This window comes from Spermophilus citellus (genome assembly GCF_964194105.1).
Source record: "Spermophilus citellus genome assembly, chromosome: 12".
Classification (NCBI taxonomy): Eukaryota; Metazoa; Chordata; class Mammalia; order Rodentia; family Sciuridae; genus Spermophilus; species Spermophilus citellus.
The window spans coordinates 62,538,032-62,554,878 of NC_138198.1; positions in this window are offsets into that span (position 1 = coordinate 62,538,032).

Sequence of the window (16,847 nt, forward strand, 5' to 3'; positions counted from 1 at the left end):
AGAGGCTAGCCCATAGGTGCTTGGGTTTTCTCATGACTCCAGGTCACACAAAGAATCTATACCCGGCAGTCAGTAGGCCTCCAATTGGAGAAGTAGAGCAGTATTAAAGGCAGGCCTATTTGATCACTCCAGGTCCACAGGAAGGGTGTCCAGTCCACCCTACATTAGGCAAATGAGAGGCAAGGGAGCTTATTGTGGACACTGTCTTGGGCTGTGCCCCTCATGGAAACCTCCAGCCAGAGGTTATGATGAGTGTCTATATGGAAGAAGATGAGGGCCATGTGGCAGTGTTTTGGTTTGAATTGTGGTGTGGCAGTGGGAAGAGATGACTGGGTCCACCTGGGCTTGAACTCTGGTGTGAGTCCCCTTGGAGACTGAGTTCTGGAACTGACCTCAGAGAAGTATTGCCGTGAATAGTGTCGGGATGTTAGGAGGCCACGCATGAGAGTCGCCCTTGGAAACTGAGATCTAGGCCCAGGCTGGCTTTCCACAGAGCACTGGGAATCTCAGCCCGGATATCACATGATTTTATTCTTAAAGACCTGGCAGCCATCGTGGAGAGTCCAAACACACGTGGACCTCACATTGTAGACCTCAATGGGCCTGGCTTCCTGTGACCTTTTGGCCACTCTTTGGGAAGCCTTGTTTGTGAGAGTTCCCCAGAGCTTTCGTTGAAATGAGCTTCCTCACCATTGAATGGTTCCCGAAGGAATGGAAACCCACAGTGCCTCCAACTTCATCCTTTAAAAATGGCTAGCTAGATAAATACCATGACATTTTTGAAATTCCCATGACCAGGTGGCACTGGAGAACCTTTGGATGTCCTGTTGCTGATCATGAGTGTACCAGACAGTGCCTTGATTGACTGGGTTTCATGAAAATGGTGTAAAACAGAGATGCCAGTAAGTTGGGGCCTGCTGAGTAGTGGGCCTAGAGCAGTGGTGTGCAGGTGTGTGATAAAACATCTGTGGTGGGGCCATGTGGATCTGCCATTGGGTTCCAAATGGCTTGTGACTGACATGGTGCAGTGAGCAGACCCTTCTATGTAAAGGCATCTTGTTATATGGAGAGGTTTCAGGGCAATGTTCAGAATCAGGTTGCTATGGTCAAGGGGGCAAGCTCTGTGGGATAGAAGCCTGGCTGGTGCATTCTCCTAGGACCTTGACCCACCACACGTGGCAGAACTCCCTCCAGCACTGTGTCCCAGTTGAACTCCTTGTATTTCCTGAAGCAAATTCCAAACTCCCAGTGCAGCAGCAAGAAACACCACGAAAAGTGGAGGATGACCAAATGGCTTCACAGTCCACACACGGAGACACTTAGACCCCAGTGGCCACAGTTTACCTGCAAAGAGAGAATTCAGCACTTCTGCCTCATGTTCATTGGAAAATCAGAAACCATGTCCTCCAGGTCACATAGATGCAGACCTGGTTTGATGGTCTCACTACAAAGGAAGCTAAAGCTCCTGACAACAACATATATTTCAAGTGCCCAACCTCAGAAGCAGTTTCTCACAAAGTCTTTAGGCCAGCAGAGCTCCACGTTTGTGGAGTGTTTACCCTGTCCCTTACTCATGGAAACTAGTCTACCACCTCCAAGGTTGTGAACTCCTGAGCATTTTCCATTCCACATATGTATTCACAGCATTTCTAACTCTTCTCCTCAAATTGTGTCTTACTTATTGTGAAGGTAATGTCAAGGCAATGTTCTGGATGAGAGTGGGAAGATTTTTTTGTAGCACATATTGGCCTACACATTGGATTCATTTTCCTATTTTCCGTTCGAAATACTGAATCCCTGACACTAACCCATACCCTACTAGATTGTGACTACGAATACTAATGTGATGGAGAAAAATAACTCAAACAGAATAGAAATACAGGCAGTTCAGAGCAGGCCTGGTGTATAGTTGGACTGGCCTTTGGCATTATAAAGTGTAGGTGTTATAAATCTAGTCCAATTTAATAGAAATAGTTCTCCATGTGTTTTGAATGTTAACAAATATGTGAATTCCTGTCTCCCTTTCTCTGTAGCCTATTCAGCAACATGCATTTTTACATGCACATATAGAATCCTACCTCCTATCCCACGTCCATTCTTGTGAGGTGGCTGACTTGGCAGATACAAACTGTGAGAAGAGATCACTCCTCCTAAACGCTGTTGGAACTGAGAATTCAACCTCCAGGTGAGCTTCCCACTTGAACAACATGATACATAAATACATGTTCAGTAAAATAAATATTTTTGGATCTGTGGATGATAAATATTTCATGATGAATTTCGATTGGCATATATATTTCTACTCTTTAATGTCTGTGTTTGTGTGTGTGTTTTTCTTTTGTGTATATATATATATATATATATATATATATATATATATATATACACACACACACACACACACACACACATACACACACTCTCCAGATTTTTCAAAATATGAAATGTATGTGTCATATTATATACTCCCTAAATTCATTCATGTTCATATATGTGGATTTATAATCAACTTTTCACAAGATTATTCTCAGAAATAGTCATCCACCTGAAATACATATTTGTTTCCTAGTGCTGAAATCCTAATATTTCTACAGTAACTGACCCAGTTTAACATGAATGCAAGTAGATTCCTATGGGACATGATGTGTATTTTGACGTTCATTTTTATTCAACACTGGTACATTACTATTTCTTCAGTTGATGCACATCATAGGATATGTATTTCATCCTCAAGTTCACAAATTTCTAGGCATTTATTTCCCTTTCAATCACTTCCTGCTTCAGAACACATGTATTCCTCCACGTTTCTTGACTGGTCTTTTCATGAGACTTCTTTCCAAACACATTCTTTTCCATTTCCATAATCCCTTGTGAAGCAAAACTCACACCCCCTTCATGGTAAACCATAACCCCAATATCACCATTAGATGTATAACTGGTTAGAATGAATGGTTGTGTATCAATATTAGATTTCCTATATATTTTCAGATATCAATGGAATCCATTATTTAAATTGGAACCTGTTATACTATTTATTCACAGTATGGTCTATTCATGCATTATCTCTATATTCATAGACCCAGGGTACACCTATTTGTACCCCCAAAGGCTAATTTATATGTCTTCAACATATTACTCCCAGAAATGGTGGAAGAAACACTCATGTCACCTGATCTACATATACATTTTATCACAGTGATATTCTGGACACAAAATGCAAAGGTCACACTTATGATTGCACCAAAGCCTCATTGGAAAGTGAGCATGGATTACTAAAAACATCCTTGTCCAGGTTGCCTAATGCTCTCAAATGTCAATGTTATTGGTGACTACACATTTGTTTCTTCCTAAGATGATATATTCAACCTCAACCCTGTTGAAAATGTCTAATCCACTCACTCACTTTATACTTTTCCTGATTTCCTAATGTCTCTATTGATATCTGCTTTCCTACATATGTTCCCCAGTTCATCATTGTGACTGACTCTTCACATGTGCTGACGTTTACATTCACTCTCTAACCTACACCCTATTGCTAAAGAACTTTTGGTCCAAATTGTATACTCACTCTTCTTCCAAAACTTGCCAACTATCTTCCTAATCCTACCTACTATCCCTTTTTGACTGGATGTTCTCTTCTACATTCAATCATCCAAGGTACAAGGTCCTATGCCATTGTATATCGATTTATCTGAGACATCTGTGCAGAAAGTCATTCAAAGCTAAGTATCCCAATCAAGGGCCCAATGCCCTTCTGGCCTTCAAATCTTACTTGGATTTCTGTTTTCATACATATATTTCACCTATATATTATTATAAATATCGCAGGTTCCCAATACCATTCTTCATCCAGCAGAGTGATTCCTAAGCCACATCAAACAGGTTCTTAACCCTAACCATACACTCTTCCCTCAATCTAACTTTACAGAAGAGCAGGGACAGAGTGGGTCTTACAATACAGGAATGTGGGGGATCTTCCACCTGCTGAGAACCTCAAAGGTCCATGCAGAAATGATCCCTGGAGAAGATGTAGGCAGCTATGAAGGACCTGAGAGAGCAGAAGTCATCTTCCATGGCAAACAACCTGGTCAGGATGAAGGGATGTGTCTGAATGAGCCTCTCTCTTCTTAATGTAGACAAGATGGACCAAAGCAGGCCTGTGTGGAGAGCTGTTCCTTGGTGCCTATGGTTGATATTCCATTCTAACTTGTGAAAGTGTCACAGGAAGGAGGGGCAGCCTCCATCTCATGGGAGCCTTGGAAGCAACTGTTAGGACACAGTGGTTGCCAAGGCAGTGACCTCATTCAGTTCCTGAAGGAAGTGACCTCACCTCACTTCCTTGGTGATGGAACTCTCTGAACTTGGGATCCAGGAAGCCAGGCACCCAGAGCCAGTCCCAGTCCCAGTCCCAGTGGGCTCACTTGTTTGGATTTACCAAGGACAGAGTCAGTCTTTCTTGGTACCCACTGAGGTGAGGATTGCCAAATGCCAGGAAAGCTCTGCAGAGGGGCCTTTCCTGAGAAAGCAGGTAGTGGCTCACCGCTGGCTCCTGACAACTTCACAGAGTTGGCCAAGGAGGCCAGACGTGAGACAGGACAGGCCCTTTCGGGGGAACATCATATGGCCCAGCAGTCAGACGACACTCCGGGTAGTCACAGACCAACTTGGAAGGAGGTGCCTTTGTGGGTGTGGGTGTGAGTTTGTGGTTTTGTCTCATGTTCTGAGAATAGGTAGGAAAGGCGGTTTGTTTGGTTTGGAGTGGACTGTTTCTAGTAAGGCTTTTGACAAGGCGAGTGTTTCTATGTTTGTGTATCCCACTGTGTCCCTGGTTGTAGACATTAGAAAAGAGAATGCATCAATGGATGTGTCCTGTCTAGTAGAAAGCTTCCCAGCATTCATCCTGCCCAATTTATGAATGGACTGCGGCTTGCCTTATGGATGGGCAACACCTACTATCTTCCTAAGTTCCTGTTTTCTTTCTGAATTCTGGCCACTCTCCAGAATAGGCTCATGGTTTTGTGTCCAAGATATGTACCACCTCCAAGCTCGGTGACATGGCCATGTACTGGATAGTTGAAAGGAATGGTGAGCATCTCAGAAAACTCAGATATCAGTGTGACCAGGAAAGTCTCCCTGGAGAAACCCTGCTTTGGGCCTTTGGCTTACCTATCCTTCTGTGGCCCTGAATGTCAGGAAGGCCTTTGCCTCAGGGCACCCCTTTGTGAAGCCTGAAGAAAACAGTTTTCAAATGGAAATGAATGGGCATCACCTGTGGCTCTTTGCTTAATTGCTTTGCAAAGGGATGTGTCTGAATCAGCCTCTTGGCCCTGTGTGAGGCTGTGGCTTAGATTGTCAGCACCTGGTGGATCCAAAGAAAGATCCCATGTGTGCATCCAAAGCCAAATTGGCACAAAAGCAGTCATCCTGGATGAGGTCTCTCGCCTTCCTCTGTAAGGTTCCTGACCTCCATCAAGTGAGAATAGGGATCCTTTGTGTCAAATGAGTCCTTCAAAGCCATGCAGAGGCTAGCCCATAGGTGCTTGGGTTTTCTCATGACTCCAGGTCACACAAAGAATCTATACCCGGCAGTCAGTAGGCCTCCAATTGGAGAAGTAGAGCAGTATTAAAGGCAGGCCTATTTGATCACTCCAGGTCCACAGGAAGGGTGTCCAGTCCACCCTACATTAGGCAAATGAGAGGCAAGGGAGCTTATTGTGGACACTGTCTTGGGCTGTGCCCCTCATGGAAACCTCCAGCCAGAGGTTATGATGAGTGTCTATATGGAAGAAGATGAGGGCCATGTGGCAGTGTTTTGGTTTGAATTGTGGTGTGGCAGTGGGAAGAGATGACTGGGTCCACCTGGGCTTGAACTCTGGTGTGAGTCCCCTTGGAGACTGAGTTCTGGAACTGACCTCAGAGAAGTATTGCCGTGAATAGTGTCGGGATGTTAGGAGGCCACGCATGAGAGTCGCCCTTGGAAACTGAGATCTAGGCCCAGGCTGGCTTTCCACAGAGCACTGGGAATCTCAGCCCGGATATCACATGATTTTATTCTTAAAGACCTGGCAGCCATCGTGGAGAGTCCAAACACACGTGGACCTCACATTGTAGACCTCAATGGGCCTGGCTTCCTGTGACCTTTTGGCCACTCTTTGGGAAGCCTTGTTTGTGAGAGTTCCCCAGAGCTTTCGTTGAAATGAGCTTCCTCACCATTGAATGGTTCCCGAAGGAATGGAAACCCACAGTGCCTCCAACTTCATCCTTTAAAAATGGCTAGCTAGATAAATACCATGACATTTTTGAAATTCCCATGACCAGGTGGCACTGGAGAACCTTTGGATGTCCTGTTGCTGATCATGAGTGTACCAGACAGTGCCTTGATTGACTGGGTTTCATGAAAATGGTGTAAAACAGAGATGCCAGTAAGTTGGGGCCTGCTGAGTAGTGGGCCTAGAGCAGTGGTGTGCAGGTGTGTGATAAAACATCTGTGGTGGGGCCATGTGGATCTGCCATTGGGTTCCAAATGGCTTGTGACTGACATGGTGCAGTGAGCAGACCCTTCTATGTAAAGGCATCTTGTTATATGGAGAGGTTTCAGGGCAATGTTCAGAATCAGGTTGCTATGGTCAAGGGGGCAAGCTCTGTGGGATAGAAGCCTGGCTGGTGCATTCTCCTAGGACCTTGACCCACCACACGTGGCAGAACTCCCTCCAGCACTGTGTCCCAGTTGAACTCCTTGTATTTCCTGAAGCAAATTCCAAACTCCCAGTGCAGCAGCAAGAAACACCACGAAAAGTGGAGGATGACCAAATGGCTTCACAGTCCACACACGGAGACACTTAGACCCCAGTGGCCACAGTTTACCTGCAAAGAGAGAATTCAGCACTTCTGCCTCATGTTCATTGGAAAATCAGAAACCATGTCCTCCAGGTCACATAGATGCAGACCTGGTTTGATAGTCTCACTACAAAGGAAGCTAAAGCTCCTGACAACAACATATATTTCAAGTGCCCAACCTCAGAAGCAGTTTCTCACAAAGTCTTTAGGCCAGCAGAGCTCCACGTTTGTGGAGTGTTTACCCTGTCCCTTACTCATGGAAACTAGTCTACCACCTCCAAGGTTGTGAACTCCTGAGCATTTTCCATTCCACATATGTATTCACAGCATTTCTAACTCTTCTCCTCAAATTGTGTCTTACTTATTGTGAAGGTAATGTCAAGGCAATGTTCTGGATGAGAGTGGGAAGATTATTTTGTAGCACATATTGGCCTACACATTGGATTCATTTTCCTATTTTCCGTTCGAAATACTGAATCCCTGACACTAACCCATACCCTACTAGATTGTGACTACGAATACTAATGTGATGGAGAAAAATAACTCAAACAGAATAGAAATACAGGCAGTTCAGAGCAGGCCTGGTGTATAGTTGGACTGGCCTTTGGCATTATAAAGTGTAGGTGTTATAAATCTAGTCCAATTTAATAGAAATAGTTCTCCATGTGTTTTGAATGTTAACAAATATGTGAATTCCTGTCTCCCTTTCTCTGTAGCCTATTCAGCAACATGCATTTTTACATGCACATATAGAATCCTACCTCCTATCCCACGTCCATTCTTGTGAGGTGGCTGACTTGGCAGATACAAACTGTGAGAAGAGATCACTCCTCCTAAACGCTGTTGGAACTGAGAATTCAACCTCCAGGTGAGCTTCCCACTTGAACAACATGATACATAAATACATGTTCAGTAAAATAAATATTTTTGGATCTGTGGATGATAAATATTTCATGATGAATTTCGATTGGCATATATATTTCTACTCTTTAATGTCTGTGTTTGTGTGTGTGTTTTTCTTTTGTGTATATATATATATATATATATATATATATACACACACACACACACACACATACTCACACTCTCCAGATTTTTCAAAATATGAAATGTATGTGTCATATTATATACTCCCTAAATTCATTCATGTTCATATATGTGGATTTATAATCAACTTTTCACAAGATTATTCTCAGAAATAGTCATCCACCTGAAATACATATTTGTTTCCTAGTGCTGAAATCCTAATATTTCTACAGTAACTGACCCAGTTTAACATGAATGCAAGTAGATTCCTATGGGACATGATGTGTATTTTGACGTTCATTTTTATTCAACACTGGTACATTACTATTTCTTCAGTTGATGCACATCATAGGATATGTATTTCATCCTCAAGTTCACAAATTTCTAGGCATTTATTTCCCTTTCAATCACTTCCTGCTTCAGAACACATGTATTCCTCCACGTTTCTTGACTGGTCTTTTCATGAGACTTCTTTCCAAACACATTCTTTTCCATTTCCATAATCCCTTGTGAAGCAAAACTCACACCCCCTTCATGGTAAACCATAACCCCAATATCACCATTAGATGTATAACTGGTTAGAATGAATGGTTGTGTATCAATATTAGATTTCCTATATATTTTCAGATATCAATGGAATCCATTATTTAAATTGGAACCTGTTATAATATTTATTCACAGTATGGTCTATTCATGCATTATCTCTATATTCATAGACCCAGGGTACACCTATTTGTACCCCCAAAGGCTAATTTATATGTCTTCAACATATTACTCCCAGAAATGGTGGAAGAAACACTCATGTCACCTGATCTACATATACATTTTATCACAGTGATATTCTGGACACAAAATGCAAAGGTCACACTTATGATTGCACCAAAGCCTCATTGGAAAGTGAGCATGGATTACTAAAAACATCCTTGTCCAGGTTGCCTAATGCTCTCAAATGTCAATGTTATTGGTGACTACACATTTGTTTCTTCCTAAGATGATATATTCAACCTCAACCCTGTTGAAAATGTCTAATCCACTCACTCACTTTATACTTTTCCTGATTTCCTAATGTCTCTATTGATATCTGCTTTCCTACATATGTTCCCCAGTTCATCATTGTGACTGACTCTTCACATGTGCTGACGTTTACATTCACTCTCTAACCTACACCCTATTGCTAAAGAACTTTTGGTCCAAATTGTATACTCACTCTTCTTCCAAAACTTGCCAACTATCTTCCTAATCCTACCTACTATCCCTTTTTGACTGGATGTTCTCTTCTACATTCAATCATCCAAGGTACAAGGTCCTATGCCATTGTTTATCGATTTATCTGAGACATCTGTGCAGAAAGTCATTCAAAGCTAAGTATCCCAATCAAGGGCCCAATGCCCTTCTGGCCTTCAAATCTTACTTGGATTTCTGTTTTCATACATATATTTCACCTATATATTATTATAAATATCGCAGGTTCCCAATACCATTCTTCATCCAGCAGAGTGATTCCTAAGCCACATCAAACAGGTTCTTAACCCTAAACATACACTCTTCCCTCAATCTAACTTTACAGAAGAGCAGGGACAGAGTGGGTCTTACAATACAGGAATGTGGGGGATCTTCCACCTGCTGAGAACCTCAAAGGTCCATGCAGAAATGATCCCTGGAGAAGATGTAGGCAGCTATGAAGGACCTGAGAGAGCAGAAGTCATCTTCCATGGCAAACAACCTGGTCAGGATGAAGGGATGTGTCTGAATGAGCCTCTCTCTTCTTAATGTAGACAAGATGGACCAAAGCAGGCCTGTGTGGAGAGCTGTTCCTTGGTGCCTATGGTTGATATTCCATTCTAACTTGTGAAGGTGTCACAGGAAGGAGGGGCAGCCTCCATCTCATGGGAGCCTTGGAAGCAACTGTTAGGACACAGTGGTTGCCAAGGCAGTGACCTCATTCAGTTCCTGAAGGAAGTGACCTCACCTCACTTCCTTGGTGATGGAACTCTCTGAACTTGGGATCCAGGAAGCCAGGCACCCAGAGCCAGTCCCAGTCCCAGTCCCAGTGGGCTCACTTGTTTGGATTTACCAAGGACAGAGTCAGTCTTTCTTGGTACCCACTGAGGTGAGGATTGCCAAATGCCAGGAAAGCTCTGCAGAGGGGCCTTTCCTGAGAAAGCAGGTAGTGGCTCACCGCTGGCTCCTGACAACTTCACAGAGTTGGCCAAGGAGGCCAGACGTGAGACAGGACAGGCCCTTTCGGGGGAACATCATATGGCCCAGCAGTCAGACGACACTCCGGGTAGTCACAGACCAACTTGGAAGGAGGTGCCTTTGTGGGTGTGGGTGTGAGTTTGTGGTTTTGTCTCATGTTCTGAGAATAGGTAGGAAAGGCGGTTTGTTTGGTTTGGAGTGGACTGTTTCTAGTAAGGCTTTTGACAAGGCGAGTGTTTCTATGTTTGTGTATCCCACTGTGTCCCTGGTTGTAGACATTAGAAAAGAGAATGCATCAATGGATGTGTCCTGTCTAGTAGAAAGCTTCCCAGCATTCATCCTGCCCAATTTATGAATGGACTGCGGCTTGCCTTATGGATGGGCAACACCTACTATCTTCCTAAGTTCCTGTTTTCTTTCTGAATTCTGGCCACTCTCCAGAATAGGCTCATGGTTTTGTGTCCAAGATATGTACCACCTCCAAGCTCGGTGACATGGCCATGTACTGGATAGTTGAAAGGAATGGTGAGCATCTCAGAAAACTCAGATATCAGTGTGACCAGGAAAGTCTCCCTGGAGAAACCCTGCTTTGGGCCTTTGGCTTACCTATCCTTCTGTGGCCCTGAATGTCAGGAAGGCCTTTGCCTCAGGGCACCCCTTTGTGAAGCCTGAAGAAAACAGTTTTCAAATGGAAATGAATGGGCATCACCTGTGGCTCTTTGCTTAATTGCTTTGCAAAGGGATGTGTCTGAATCAGCCTCTTGGCCCTGTGTGAGGCTGTGGCTTAGATTGTCAGCACCTGGTGGATCCAAAGAAAGATCCCATGTGTGCATCCAAAGCCAAATTGGCACAAAAGCAGTCATCCTGGATGAGGTCTCTCGCCTTCCTCTGTAAGGTTCCTGACCTCCATCAAGTGAGAATAGGGATCCTTTGTGTCAAATGAGTCCTTCAAAGCCATGCAGAGGCTAGCCCATAGGTGCTTGGGTTTTCTCATGACTCCAGGTCACACAAAGAATCTATACCCGGCAGTCAGTAGGCCTCCAATTGGAGAAGTAGAGCAGTATTAAAGGCAGGCCTATTTGATCACTCCAGGTCCACAGGAAGGGTGTCCAGTCCACCCTACATTAGGCAAATGAGAGGCAAGGGAGCTTATTGTGGACACTGTCTTGGGCTGTGCCCCTCATGGAAACCTCCAGCCAGAGGTTATGATGAGTGTCTATATGGAAGAAGATGAGGGCCATGTGGCAGTGTTTTGGTTTGAATTGTGGTGTGGCAGTGGGAAGAGATGACTGGGTCCACCTGGGCTTGAACTCTGGTGTGAGTCCCCTTGGAGACTGAGTTCTGGAACTGACCTCAGAGAAGTATTGCCGTGAATAGTGTCGGGATGTTAGGAGGCCACGCATGAGAGTCGCCCTTGGAAACTGAGATCTAGGCCCAGGCTGGCTTTCCACAGAGCACTGGGAATCTCAGCCCGGATATCACATGATTTTATTCTTAAAGACCTGGCAGCCATCGTGGAGAGTCCAAACACACGTGGACCTCACATTGTAGACCTCAATGGGCCTGGCTTCCTGTGACCTTTTGGCCACTCTTTGGGAAGCCTTGTTTGTGAGAGTTCCCCAGAGCTTTCGTTGAAATGAGCTTCCTCACCATTGAATGGTTCCCGAAGGAATGGAAACCCACAGTGCCTCCAACTTCATCCTTTAAAAATGGCTAGCTAGATAAATACCATGACATTTTTGAAATTCCCATGACCAGGTGGCACTGGAGAACCTTTGGATGTCCTGTTGCTGATCATGAGTGTACCAGACAGTGCCTTGATTGACTGGGTTTCATGAAAATGGTGTAAAACAGAGATGCCAGTAAGTTGGGGCCTGCTGAGTAGTGGGCCTAGAGCAGTGGTGTGCAGGTGTGTGATAAAACATCTGTGGTGGGGCCATGTGGATCTGCCATTGGGTTCCAAATGGCTTGTGACTGACATGGTGCAGTGAGCAGACCCTTCTATGTAAAGGCATCTTGTTATATGGAGAGGTTTCAGGGCAATGTTCAGAATCAGGTTGCTATGGTCAAGGGGGCAAGCTCTGTGGGATAGAAGCCTGGCTGGTGCATTCTCCTAGGACCTTGACCCACCACACGTGGCAGAACTCCCTCCAGCACTGTGTCCCAGTTGAACTCCTTGTATTTCCTGAAGCAAATTCCAAACTCCCAGTGCAGCAGCAAGAAACACCACGAAAAGTGGAGGATGACCAAATGGCTTCACAGTCCACACACGGAGACACTTAGACCCCAGTGGCCACAGTTTACCTGCAAAGAGAGAATTCAGCACTTCTGCCTCATGTTCATTGGAAAATCAGAAACCATGTCCTCCAGGTCACATAGATGCAGACCTGGTTTGATGGTCTCACTACAAAGGAAGCTAAAGCTCCTGACAACAACATATATTTCAAGTGCCCAACCTCAGAAGCAGTTTCTCACAAAGTCTTTAGGCCAGCAGAGCTCCACGTTTGTGGAGTGTTTACCCTGTCCCTTACTCATGGAAACTAGTCTACCACCTCCAAGGTTGTGAACTCCTGAGCATTTTCCATTCCACATATGTATTCACAGCATTTCTAACTCTTCTCCTCAAATTGTGTCTTACTTATTGTGAAGGTAATGTCAAGGCAATGTTCTGGATGAGAGTGGGAAGATTTTTTTGTAGCACATATTGGCCTACACATTGGATTCATTTTCCTATTTTCCGTTCGAAATACTGAATCCCTGACACTAACCCATACCCTACTAGATTGTGACTACGAATACTAATGTGATGGAGAAAAATAACTCAAACAGAATAGAAATACAGGCAGTTCAGAGCAGGCCTGGTGTATAGTTGGACTGGCCTTTGGCATTATAAAGTGTAGGTGTTATAAATCTAGTCCAATTTAATAGAAATAGTTCTCCATGTGTTTTGAATGTTAACAAATATGTGAATTCCTGTCTCCCTTTCTCTGTAGCCTATTCAGCAACATGCATTTTTACATGCACATATAGAATCCTACCTCCTATCCCACGTCCATTCTTGTGAGGTGGCTGACTTGGCAGATACAAACTGTGAGAAGAGATCACTCCTCCTAAACGCTGTTGGAACTGAGAATTCAACCTCCAGGTGAGCTTCCCACTTGAACAACATGATACATAAATACATGTTCAGTAAAATAAATATTTTTGGATCTGTGGATGATAAATATTTCATGATGAATTTCGATTGGCATATATATTTCTACTCTTTAATGTCTGTGTTTGTGTGTGTGTTTTTCTTTTGTGTATATATATATATATATATATATATATATATACACACACACACACACACACATACTCACACTCTCCAGATTTTTCAAAATATGAAATGTATGTGTCATATTATATACTCCCTAAATTCATTCATGTTCATATATGTGGATTTATAATCAACTTTTCACAAGATTATTCTCAGAAATAGTCATCCACCTGAAATACATATTTGTTTCCTAGTGCTGAAATCCTAATATTTCTACAGTAACTGACCCAGTTTAACATGAATGCAAGTAGATTCCTATGGGACATGATGTGTATTTTGACGTTCATTTTTATTCAACACTGGTACATTACTATTTCTTCAGTTGATGCACATCATAGGATATGTATTTCATCCTCAAGTTCACAAATTTCTAGGCATTTATTTCCCTTTCAATCACTTCCTGCTTCAGAACACATGTATTCCTCCACGTTTCTTGACTGGTCTTTTCATGAGACTTCTTTCCAAACACATTCTTTTCCATTTCCATAATCCCTTGTGAAGCAAAACTCACACCCCCTTCATGGTAAACCATAACCCCAATATCACCATTAGATGTATAACTGGTTAGAATGAATGGTTGTGTATCAATATTAGATTTCCTATATATTTTCAGATATCAATGGAATCCATTATTTAAATTGGAACCTGTTATAATATTTATTCACAGTATGGTCTATTCATGCATTATCTCTATATTCATAGACCCAGGGTACACCTATTTGTACCCCCAAAGGCTAATTTATATGTCTTCAACATATTACTCCCAGAAATGGTGGAAGAAACACTCATGTCACCTGATCTACATATACATTTTATCACAGTGATATTCTGGACACAAAATGCAAAGGTCACACTTATGATTGCACCAAAGCCTCATTGGAAAGTGAGCATGGATTACTAAAAACATCCTTGTCCAGGTTGCCTAATGCTCTCAAATGTCAATGTTATTGGTGACTACACATTTGTTTCTTCCTAAGATGATATATTCAACCTCAACCCTGTTGAAAATGTCTAATCCACTCACTCACTTTATACTTTTCCTGATTTCCTAATGTCTCTATTGATATCTGCTTTCCTACATATGTTCCCCAGTTCATCATTGTGACTGACTCTTCACATGTGCTGACGTTTACATTCACTCTCTAACCTACACCCTATTGCTAAAGAACTTTTGGTCCAAATTGTATACTCACTCTTCTTCCGAAACTTGCCAACTATCTTCCTAATCCTACCTACTATCCCTTTTTGACTGGATGTTCTCTTCTACATTCAATCATCCAAGGTACAAGGTCCTATGCCATTGTTTATCGATTTATCTGAGACATCTGTGCAGAAAGTCATTCAAAGCTAAGTATCCCAATCAAGGGCCCAATGCCCTTCTGGCCTTCAAATCTTACTTGGATTTCTGTTTTCATACATATATTTCACCTATATATTATTATAAATATCGCAGGTTCCCAATACCATTCTTCATCCAGCAGAGTGATTCCTAAGCCACATCAAACAGGTTCTTAACCCTAAACATACACTCTTCCCTCAATCTAACTTTACAGAAGAGCAGGGACAGAGTGGGTCTTACAATACAGGAATGTGGGGGATCTTCCACCTGCTGAGAACCTCAAAGGTCCATGCAGAAATGATCCCTGGAGAAGATGTAGGCAGCTATGAAGGACCTGAGAGAGCAGAAGTCATCTTCCATGGCAAACAACCTGGTCAGGATGAAGGGATGTGTCTGAATGAGCCTCTCTCTTCTTAATGTAGACAAGATGGACCAAAGCAGGCCTGTGTGGAGAGCTGTTCCTTGGTGCCTATGGTTGATATTCCATTCTAACTTGTGAAGGTGTCACAGGAAGGAGGGGCAGCCTCCATCTCATGGGAGCCTTGGAAGCAACTGTTAGGACACAGTGGTTGCCAAGGCAGTGACCTCATTCAGTTCCTGAAGGAAGTGACCTCACCTCACTTCCTTGGTGATGGAACTCTCTGAACTTGGGATCCAGGAAGCCAGGCACCCAGAGCCAGTCCCAGTCCCAGTCCCAGTGGGCTCACTTGTTTGGATTTACCAAGGACAGAGTCAGTCTTTCTTGGTACCCACTGAGGTGAGGATTGCCAAATGCCAGGAAAGCTCTGCAGAGGGGCCTTTCCTGAGAAAGCAGGTAGTGGCTCACCGCTGGCTCCTGACAACTTCACAGAGTTGGCCAAGGAGGCCAGACGTGAGACAGGACAGGCCCTTTCGGGGGAACATCATATGGCCCAGCAGTCAGACGACACTCCGGGTAGTCACAGACCAACTTGGAAGGAGGTGCCTTTGTGGGTGTGGGTGTGAGTTTGTGGTTTTGTCTCATGTTCTGAGAATAGGTAGGAAAGGCGGTTTGTTTGGTTTGGAGTGGACTGTTTCTAGTAAGGCTTTTGACAAGGCGAGTGTTTCTATGTTTGTGTATCCCACTGTGTCCCTGGTTGTAGACATTAGAAAAGAGAATGCATCAATGGATGTGTCCTGTCTAGTAGAAAGCTTCCCAGCATTCATCCTGCCCAATTTATGAATGGACTGCGGCTTGCCTTATGGATGGGCAACACCTACTATCTTCCTAAGTTCCTGTTTTCTTTCTGAATTCTGGCCACTCTCCAGAATAGGCTCATGGTTTTGTGTCCAAGATATGTACCACCTCCAAGCTCGGTGACATGGCCATGTACTGGATAGTTGAAAGGAATGGTGAGCATCTCAGAAAACTCAGATATCAGTGTGACCAGGAAAGTCTCCCTGGAGAAACCCTGCTTTGGGCCTTTGGCTTACCTATCCTTCTGTGGCCCTGAATGTCAGGAAGGCCTTTGCCTCAGGGCACCCCTTTGTGAAGCCTGAAGAAAACAGTTTTCAAATGGAAATGAATGGGCATCACCTGTGGCTCTTTGCTTAATTGCTTTGCAAAGGGATGTGTCTGAATCAGCCTCTTGGCCCTGTGTGAGGCTGTGGCTTAGATTGTCAGCACCTGGTGGATCCAAAGAAAGATCCCATGTGTGCATCCAAAGCCAAATTGGCACAAAAGCAGTCATCCTGGATGAGGTCTCTCGCCTTCCTCTGTAAGGTTCCTGACCTCCATCAAGTGAGAATAGGGATCCTTTGTGTCAAATGAGTCCTTCAAAGCCATGCAGAGGCTAGCCCATAGGTGCTTGGGTTTTCTCATGACTCCAGGTCACACAAAGAATCTATACCCGGCAGTCAGTAGGCCTCCAATTGGAGAAGTAGAGCAGTATTAAAGGCAGGCCTATTTGATCACTCCAGGTCCACAGGAAGGGTGTCCAGTCCACCCTACATTAGGCAAATGAGAGGCAAGGGAGCTTATTGTGGACACTGTCTTGGGCTGTGCCCCTCATGGAAACCTCCAGCCAGAGGTTATGATGAGTGTCTATATGGAAGAAGATGAGGGCCATGTGGCAGTGTTTTGGTTTGAATTGTGGTGTGGCAGTGGGA